At 45.7% G+C, this 9,118-nt stretch overlaps 1 pseudogene; it reads left to right on the top strand.

Moving 5' to 3' along the window:
* Positions 1-1,780: 1,780 nt before the first annotated feature.
* LOC129066308 (translation machinery-associated protein 7-like) lies at positions 1,781-2,209 on the top strand (annotated as a pseudogene).
* Positions 2,210-9,118: the final 6,909 nt, after the last annotated feature.

Here is a 9,118-nt window from a genome sequence, read left to right as displayed (position 1 = left end):
TAGATATCTTAGAGAAGTGCTGTTTTTTTAAAAAATCATTTTTAAAAGATTTTATTTATTTTTAGAGGGGAAGGAGGAGAAGAAGAAGAGAAATATTAATGCAAGAGAGAATGCCAATTAGTCGTGTCCTACACATGCCCCAACTGGGGACTGAACCCGCAACCCGGGCACACGTCCTGACCAAGAATCAAACTGGTGATCTTTCACCAGTCAAGGCAGATCAGTGCCTCTCAAACATGGACATGCCTATGAGTCACCTGTGAGCCTACATTTCTAACAGGTTCCCAGATGATGCTACTGGTGCTCAGACTGCATTTTACGTAGCAAAGGCCAGAAAGGCCTGGGGTCGTTGAGATCAGGAGCATGGCTGAAACCTCCCTACAACTGCCCTGAAAATGCTCATCCAATTTGCTTGAATGCTTCCAGTGATGACAAGCTCCTGACTTGTCAAGCAACCCTTTGTTTCCAGATAGCAGGCAGGAAGGGGATGTGGCTCTTTTACTGAGCTGATGCTTGCCTCCTAGTCTAGCCATCTGTGGTGCTAGTTCATTACTTTGGCAGCAGCGGGCGTGGGACATCACACGGCTAATGAAATGCTCAGTCCTGATGAGGCTTTGGCTTTGTTTTGCCTTTCTGTGGGGGAAGTCCACAGATGGGCTTCCATGGTGGTGATGGGGAGGCAGCAATCCCCTGAAAGCGTTTGCAGAATTTGGTTAGCATGTACATTTTTCTGGGGAGAGTTTTGTATGTGTTTTTCAAGGGTATGTGTTCCATCTAGAAGATTAAGAAACACTGGATTCTTCTCCATGGAATATTGTGTCCCTCACAAATCTGTTTGGAAGGCTGCACCCTCCCAAGTCTATGTATCTCTTGTCTCTCTCTTTTAAAATTTCTTTCCCATAATTCCTTACATAGTTACATGGTTTCAAGTACCCTGTTCGTCTTGCCAGTTTTTTCTAGTTTGTCTGTGTATATCTAAGTCGGCCCCCAGAACCATGTGCAAGCCAACCTGCAGGAGTCATCTGGCCAGGAAGTGTGAGCCATCTCTCCTTGATTGCCCTGACACTTCTTTCAGTTCTTCCCAGAAGTGCAGGATCTTCTTTGACAGTACTATCAATTTGGAATGTTTATATTGCAGATTTTTAAAAAAGATTTTATTTTTATTTATTTTTAGAGAGAGGGAAAGGAAGGGAGAAAGAGATGGAGAGTAACATTGATGTGAGAGAGAAACATGGATTGGTTGCCTTTTGCACACCCCCAGCTGGGAACCCGGCCTACAACCCAGGCATGTGCCCTGGCTGGGAATGGAACTGGCAACCTTTTGGTTCGCAGGCTGGTGCTCAATCCACTGAGCCACACCAGTCAGGGCAGATTTTTTTTTTTTCAAGAAAATTTAACATTTAAGGGGGATTTGCTGGTGAATGTAACAGGGCCCAGACGGAGGGGTGACACGCCCTTCAGGTAAGGCTTGATCTGGAGGCCCAGACCCTTTCACTGAGGAACCAGCTTCTTGTTGTCACTTTTCATAGTCAACAGAGTCGCAAGTCCTTTTTACATTACTACATAGAACGCCGTCTTCCACCACCTTGAGTTCTTTGTGTCAGTTTTTGGACCATGTATGAAGGACCCATGTTTATCCCTATGAAATATCTTGTTAGACCATAGTCCTGATTACACCACCTACTCTACCAGCCTCCCTGTCCAGCACAAGGTCATCTTCCAATCTGATCAGCATGCCAGCAAATTCATGCTGAACCAGAGTCAAGGACAGAGCCACAGCATGCCTCCCAGCACCCCTGCCAGAGTTGATGTCACGTACCCCTTGAATATGTGGGTGAGTATTTCTTAAAGTGCATTCTAAAGGACAGTAGTCTACAGTGTCCCTAAAAATGGAACCCTATAACCATATACGTTTGGATAGTGCTACATACTGTAACCTTTTTTCAAAGAGCCATGATGCTTATGAGTATAGTGGAAAGTCTGGAGAATAATGGGATCTGGGGAAGGTGTGGCAGGTCCATGTTCAGTGTGAAGGTGGGAAGAAGTCCCCGAAGCAACCCAGGAAGCAGGCTGAGAAGATGGACGAGGAAGCTAAGACATTCAAGCAGAAGCAAAAGAGGAGCAGAAGAAATTCAAGGAACTAAAAGCAAAGGCCCTGGGGAAGGGCCCCCTGACCACAAGTGGAATTAAGAAATTTGGCAAAAAGTGAGTTGTTCCATGTGCTTGGGGCAATGGTTATCCTTCATTCCCCTCCTGTGTTAACATCTGGATTCCCTGTCATCACATCTGTTGCCACCTGTAGCTAGAATGAGATGTTGTCTGGAAATCTGTTGTGCATTTAAGGATAAACTTTTGTAAAAATAATAATAAATTGTTCGACATAGTTTTTCAAATACATTTGACCCATAAGTTCTTCTCCCCTGCCCTGCTATGTAGCACCCAATAATCTGTAAACATATTCTAGGGAGTGCAGACAGAGAAATGCTCATGTAGATGTTCAACCAGTTATCAGTCATTTGATTAATTTATCATGTGGCCCGAATTCTTCCATTCTTGACCACAAGGGTAAAATGAGAGATGCTGTAAAATGTCTTGCTGAGAACCAGGGCATTTTGCCAGTCTATCACTCATTCAGTGGTAAGACAGTTTTCAAATGAGCAGTGTTTACCCAAGGCTGTGCTCACCCTAGCTCTGCCAGGTGAAACTTGGGTGCCCGAGATGGAAGTTTATCAGGTGTCCTGTCAAGAGCAGGACACAGGCATATTTGGAGGCTCTCAGGGAAATCCAAAGCCAAAGGGTAGCTTGTCATCATATCATTACAATAGCGATGGTCATTGAAATATTCTAATAATAATAACTCACAGTTATTGAGCATTTACTTTGTGCCAGGCACATCACTCAATGCTTCCTACGTAATACCTTACTCAACCCTCATAGGAACCGATTAACTTGGGCAATACTATTGTCTTTATTTTACCCATGAGGAGACTGAAGCATCAAGAGCTTGCACAAGTTACTCAAGGGGACACAGCTAACAAACAGTGGAGCTGGATGGCAAACCCTGGTTTGACCCCAGAGTTCCTGTACTCAATAACTTCTCTGTATTGTTTTTCTCACATTCGCGTAGTCAGCAGGCATTTATTAAATGTCAGCGTTGGGGATGGTGTGGTACTTGGTGAAACTACAGACACCAACCAAGCAGACACAGTCCTTGCCCTTTAGGGACTGGCACTATTTGTGGGGACTTTTGTAGTTTAATGATGAAAATGCTTACCAAGCAAATAGAAGTGAGTGCATGAAAATAGAATCCCAAGTGCCACTGAAGTGTCCTGCTCAGAGCTTGACAGCCAGATTTCTACAGCTCACCCACAAACACCTCCGTCTCTGTTTCCCTGCCATTCTTCTGCTTCGTCCATTCTCACAAATTCTCTCCCTAGTCTCCATCTTCCCCTTGTCCCCTTGACCTCTGCTTGTTTCCAGGGGAAACAAGTAACCTCTTGTCTCCTCGGCTTTCTTGATCTGTGGCGAATTCCCAGTTGACATCCACAGCACTTGGAGGTGACCTACTTTGAGTGAAATGCTGGCTTTTCAGCTATATCTTCAATAGGCTGAGTTGGCAGCTTGTCAGCAGGCTTATGTCACCTAATGACTGTGTCAATTCCCTCCTTGCCTGGCTTCCTGTTAGTAAATATCCTCAGGATGCTCTTGGAACCCAGAAGGTGCAGGAGGCCTGGTAAGGGAGCCAAAAAAGAAAACAGGAGAAAGAAAAGGGAGAAGACGTGCCCTTCCCTGCCAAACCCCGCTCCCACAACCCCCCTCCCCCCCAAAAAAAACCAGAAACAAAATCTCTAAAACAAAGGGAGAGAAGCTTGCCGTGAGGTGTCTCCCTACAGAACATTTTTTGCTCCAACAAGGATGTTTGTTGTTTTAAAAATATTTTGACCCACTCAGATCTCCTTTATCTCCCTGCGGCTCCCCACCCCATGCCCTTCCTTCCTGTTTGTCACTTTTAAAGTGGTATTACTTCTCTTCCACAATGGTGACCTGCTGGGAGTAATAGCAGAGACATTTCCTCTCCTGTGGCTCTTCTTGTCTTTTTAATAATGATCCCCACCCCACCCCCTTTCCCTCTGCTGCTCTCCATAAACATTTTCCTAAGGCTGGGTGGAAGCGCTTCAGGTGTGCACATTATGTCCTGCCAAGGTGAGCTGTGTTTGAGGTTTGATTTTTTCCCCTTGACCCCCCCTCCCGTCCCTTCCCTGTCTCCAGAAGGCTGCAGCGTCCAGATTTCTGCACCATGACCTCCCTTTTGCACAGTAAACTGCAGCCTTAAGTTTGGTGGTACAGGCTCAGAGGTTTGTCCCTTGCATTTGAGGGCAATAATAACTGCGTGAACTCATTCCCATGGGAGTTACCCTAGGGATTCCAGGCCCTTTTGGCCCCGTGGAGTTGGGCTAAAGGTTTCAAGGAGCGATGGGGGTGCTCGCCTGTCCAGCTTTGCGTGGGGCCGCACAAGGTCATCCTTGGAAGTGTGGGCAGTTCTATAGTCCTCTCCAAGGACTGCCTCTTTAGCAGGCAAAGTTCATGTCTGTTGAAACCACCAGAATTGATTTGAGTTCTCTGTACGTCACTTTCTCCAAAAACATAGATTCATAATTTTGATGTTCAGTCTAAAAGTTTTTCACCAAAACACCACTACGTTTAGTGAATATGTTGAAAAGCCTGAAGCAGTGATTCCTCCTTTCTCTCAGCCCTGCCTTCCTTCAATTAATTAGTTCGTTCATTAATTCTTCATTCACCTAGTAAGCATTTGTTGAACACTTCATTGCTCTGTGCCCTCGTGATATTTCTGGTGCAGCGGGGGAGACAGAGTGTCCAGATGTTGAAAGCTACCATGTGCCAACCCACTGAGGGCCCTGCCAGGGAGGGAAGGGTGGGGAGGTGTGATGGGGAAGCAAGAGGAGACCTGGAGAAGGTGGTCAGGCTGGCGGACCTGAGATCGTGACAGCTGAGCCTGATGCAAAGGGTAAGAAGCCGGCCTGGTGGTGCTGGCAGGGTCGGTGGAGAGCTCCCAGCAGAGGGTCAGCGTGTAGGAAGATTCTTGGCAGGAATGACCTTAGCACCTTCCAGAAGCTGAGAAGGAGCTGGACTGGAGAGAGGGAGATAGAGAGGTGATCTCAGACAGGAGTAGTCAAGGCTTGGAAGTTGAAGTCTTATATTTTATTTTCAAAAAAGCATGTGGAATGTACAACTAATTTCGCAACATAGCTCTCTCTTTTTCTAGAAAGTAGTTTTTAAGAAAAGCAGCACAGTGTAATGGTTTATAGCAGCCTTTGGAGCCAATGTTTGAATCCGAATTCCACTGTGACCACTCACTGCTTGTATAACCTTAGGCAACTTATTTAACCTTTCTGGGTCTCAGTTTCTACGTCTGAAAATGGGGGCAACTAATAGAACCCACTTCATGAGGCCATTTTGAAGATTAAATGAGCTGACACACATGTCCGGGACATAGTAAGTACTCAGTAAACATCAGCTATTTTAAAAGAAGTTTTAAAGTATTAGATTGACTTTCCAGGAGAGTGTTTCTTTTTATCCTGTGGCTTTGTGCATTCCTTGTCATAAGGCTCCTCAGAAATACATAAATCTCATTTTGATGGGCAGTCCAAGACTAGGCTAGGACAGCTGACCAGGCCTGAGGCAGCCTCGGGAGTAACGTCCATTCTCTCCTTAGGTGGTGCTTGGATTCTCCTGTTGATCTGAGCTGATAGATACCGGGTCTCCCAGGGCCAGGCGTGGGCTCCATCAGCCTGGAAGCCTTCTGTTTCCTCCCTTCCACAGATATAGGGGGATTTTGGTTGAATTGCCCATTGTGGTTCTGTTTGGGCACGAAGCTCATTTCCATCCAGCAGACGCTTACTGGTCGTCTCCTGTGTCCAGGTGTGGTGCTAGGTGCTGGGGAACGGTTCACGATTAAGCCCAGTCATTCCCTGGAGGAAGGTGCCATCTGGTTGGGAAGTCAGAGTCATGAACACATAACTCCAGTTTTAACTGGTCAAACTGGACACCATGGTATCAGAGGAAGGGGCTTTGACTGAAACTATGCCTTTAGAGGGAACATCCTAGAGGAAGTGGTTGATACCTGAGTGAGTCATGAAGAATAATAAAACTTAGTCAGACACGGGAAGGGCTTTGTAGAAGGTAGAAAGAGCCAGCAAAGGCCTGGAGAGGGGGAAACAGTGTGGAGAGCGAGGGGGACCTGCAAGCTGTTTGAAGACAGGAAGAAAGTGTAGCGCGGAGGCTGCAGTGGCCGCATGGGGCAGGGTTGGTGTGCCTTCCTGGGGAGGGTGGGATAGAGCATGTAGGCCATGGGCCACTGAAGGACCCTGGGAAGGGAGTTCTGTGGTCTGAGGAGCAGAGTCGAGAATAGATTTGGGGGTGGGTGGGGCAGTAATTACATCAAGAAAGACTGTCAAAAAGGCTGGGGCTCTAGTCCAAGTGGGAGATAATGAGGGGAAGAGTAGGGCTGTAGCATTTGGTATGGAGAGGAGGGGATGGGTGGAGAAAAGCTAGAAGGTGATATGGGTGGGCCTTGGTGGAGAAAAGCTGGGCCCATGGGTGATGGGCTTTACGGGCTGTTGGAACTCTAGGCACCCAGTCTGCCTCTCATCACTCAGCTCCCAGATGACGATGTGTCCTGAGCGCTGCGTTTGGTTCAAGGACCAGGAGATCCCCAAGTTGGCAAACATTTTCTTAAACAGAAACACATGAAATTTCAGAGTAAATTATTTTTGGATTGCTGATGTATGCATACACACACACACACACACACACACACATAAAATATATAATACAAATATAAATATAAAAATAAATATATAAATATAAAAAATATATTTTTTAAAAAGACAGTGACATACAAAAATTCAGTCAGCTCTGCTGGGACCCTTGCGGGAAGGACGTCACCATGTCGATTGCTCACTTGTGAAAACCTAGAGGTTCCGGAGTAGAGGGTGGGCGAGAAATGATGCACAGCATCTGCTTCTACTCTGTGTATCCATGTGGCCCCCAGCAAGTCTTATATCCTTGAGTGAGTATGTTGTGAACTTCTAGCAGGTACCTTCCTCCAGTCAAGTCTATAGCCCTGGTAAGCCTGCTTTTTCATACTCTCCCAATTCCCAGTGATGATCCGTTCAGGGGAGTGGTTTTTCCGAATCCTATCACAATTTTATAATAATTCTACCAAGTATAAAATGTCATTTACAACATAGTTGGCTACCTAGATTCTCTTCTTCAGTTCTGCTGTCCCCCAAGCAGGGTGTCAGCCACTATTGCGGAGAATGTAACTGTGGCTCTGAGCGGTTTGGGAGTAACTCCCTGCCAGGCTCCCAGGCTACTGGAGGGGGGCTGGGATCCAACTGCACTGGCTGACTATCCCAGCAATGTTCTTCCAAACTGAGGCGCACCAGTAGGGGACAGCTTCTGTTTGGTGCCTTCTTGGGAAGGGGTGGGATGAGTGGAAAACTCCACAGTCAAATCCACGGAATCCAAAGAATTTGCATCCTGCAAATCTCCAGCCCCTCCTGCTGCTTGTGAAGCCCATTCTGCTCGTCCCACCTGGCGTGACTTTCAAACTGATCCCTGGGCTGAAATGACCGGATGGAGTGAGCAGTATGCATTATGTTGCTATTATTTAATAAAGCATGTGTTGTTCCCCGCTTGGCAGTGCGGCCAAGTCCCTGTTCTAGCAGGTGGTGGGTAACTGGACCCAAGCCCCCTGATCTTCACTCAGGAACTCCCTGGTTCAGCCTTTGATATCAGAACAAGAGCAGAAAACAGTGACACAGGACACTTCCTGTCCCAAAGGGGATGCGATACAGGACACCTGAAACAACAGGCAGAAGAAAAGCTTCACTAGAGCTGCTTCAGGAGAGCTGCCCTCAGCTTGCCCTCCACGAGCATCTAAGATCGGGTGAGCAGCGGGCCTGGGCCAGCGGTTGCAGTGAGTTTCACCTCAGTGCATTATCTCATGTCCTCTGTGGGCTGGGGACAAGCTTAGCACTACATCCCAGTTGCTGCCCTTGTGGAGGGTATGGTCCAGTGATAGAGCCTGGCAAAGATGCAGGCAATAAAAATTAGTTTGATAAGGTTTAATTTTTAGCAGAGAAAGGAGAGGAGTTGTGGGAACCCAGTAGAAGGGCTCCCAAATTATCCTGGAAAAATCAAGGAAGACCTCCTGGAGGAAGAGATGTCTACGCTGGGACTTGAAGAATGAACAGGAGTTTGACCATGCATAGGTACATAGGCTCCAAAGGTCTTTGTTGAAAAGGAAAAGGAAAAAGAAAAGGAAAAAGAAAAGGAAAAGGAAAGCTTAAGACTTTTAATAAAAATAGAAAATTAAACTTTAGTGCTAGGCTTGTCTTGCTCCTTTCCCCAGTTCTCCAGTTCACTATTATTAGCCAAAAGGACTGATATTTGATTTATTGTCTCTGGGCTATATGCATGCAGATGAGAAGGCTTTTATCTTATAAGGTAAAATGCCTAAAGCTAGAGTCCCAGATTAAAATCACCCAGCATTGTTGTGGTTTTTTTAAGCTGATGCATAGCCAACCAGTAATTCAAATCAGGGCACTGAGAGGCACCTGTTTGAGGTTGTCACAAGTCCAATTGCAGTTTTTAATGCAGTGGAAATTCAAAAAGTCTGCAAGTTTGGATGTTTCAGTCAAAGTCTTGACTCTGCCAGAGGCTATCCATATGATCTTGAATAAATCACATCACTTGAACCAAAAATGAGAAATAGAACTTTGATTTTTTATGCATTTATCCATCCAATAGTTTATTTCCCCCCAACTTTTTACTTTAAAAAAAAATCTAAAACCTACAGAAAAGTCACGTGACTAGAACAGTGCACTATGTGGGTGGGTATAGACATATACAAATATATTTATTTTGCTGAATGATTTGAAAGTAAGTTGCAGACACTATGACATTTTCCTTCTGAACTCCTACTGCAGTGTGCATCTTTGTATTCCCTATCAATCAATGCTGGCGTTATCAAACTCAGGAAATTTAACAGATATCGTACTTCTCTCTAATGTACAGTCTGTATTAAAATTCC

Source organism: Pteronotus mesoamericanus, unplaced genomic scaffold, assembly GCF_021234165.1.
Source record: "Pteronotus mesoamericanus isolate MK-2021 breed Mesoamerican mustached bat unplaced genomic scaffold, CSHL_Meso_final contig_2, whole genome shotgun sequence".
In the NCBI taxonomy this organism is placed as follows: Eukaryota; Metazoa; Chordata; class Mammalia; order Chiroptera; family Mormoopidae; genus Pteronotus; species Pteronotus mesoamericanus.
Note: the sequence above shows the minus strand (reverse complement) of the source record. Positions and strands in the feature narration are given on the sequence as shown.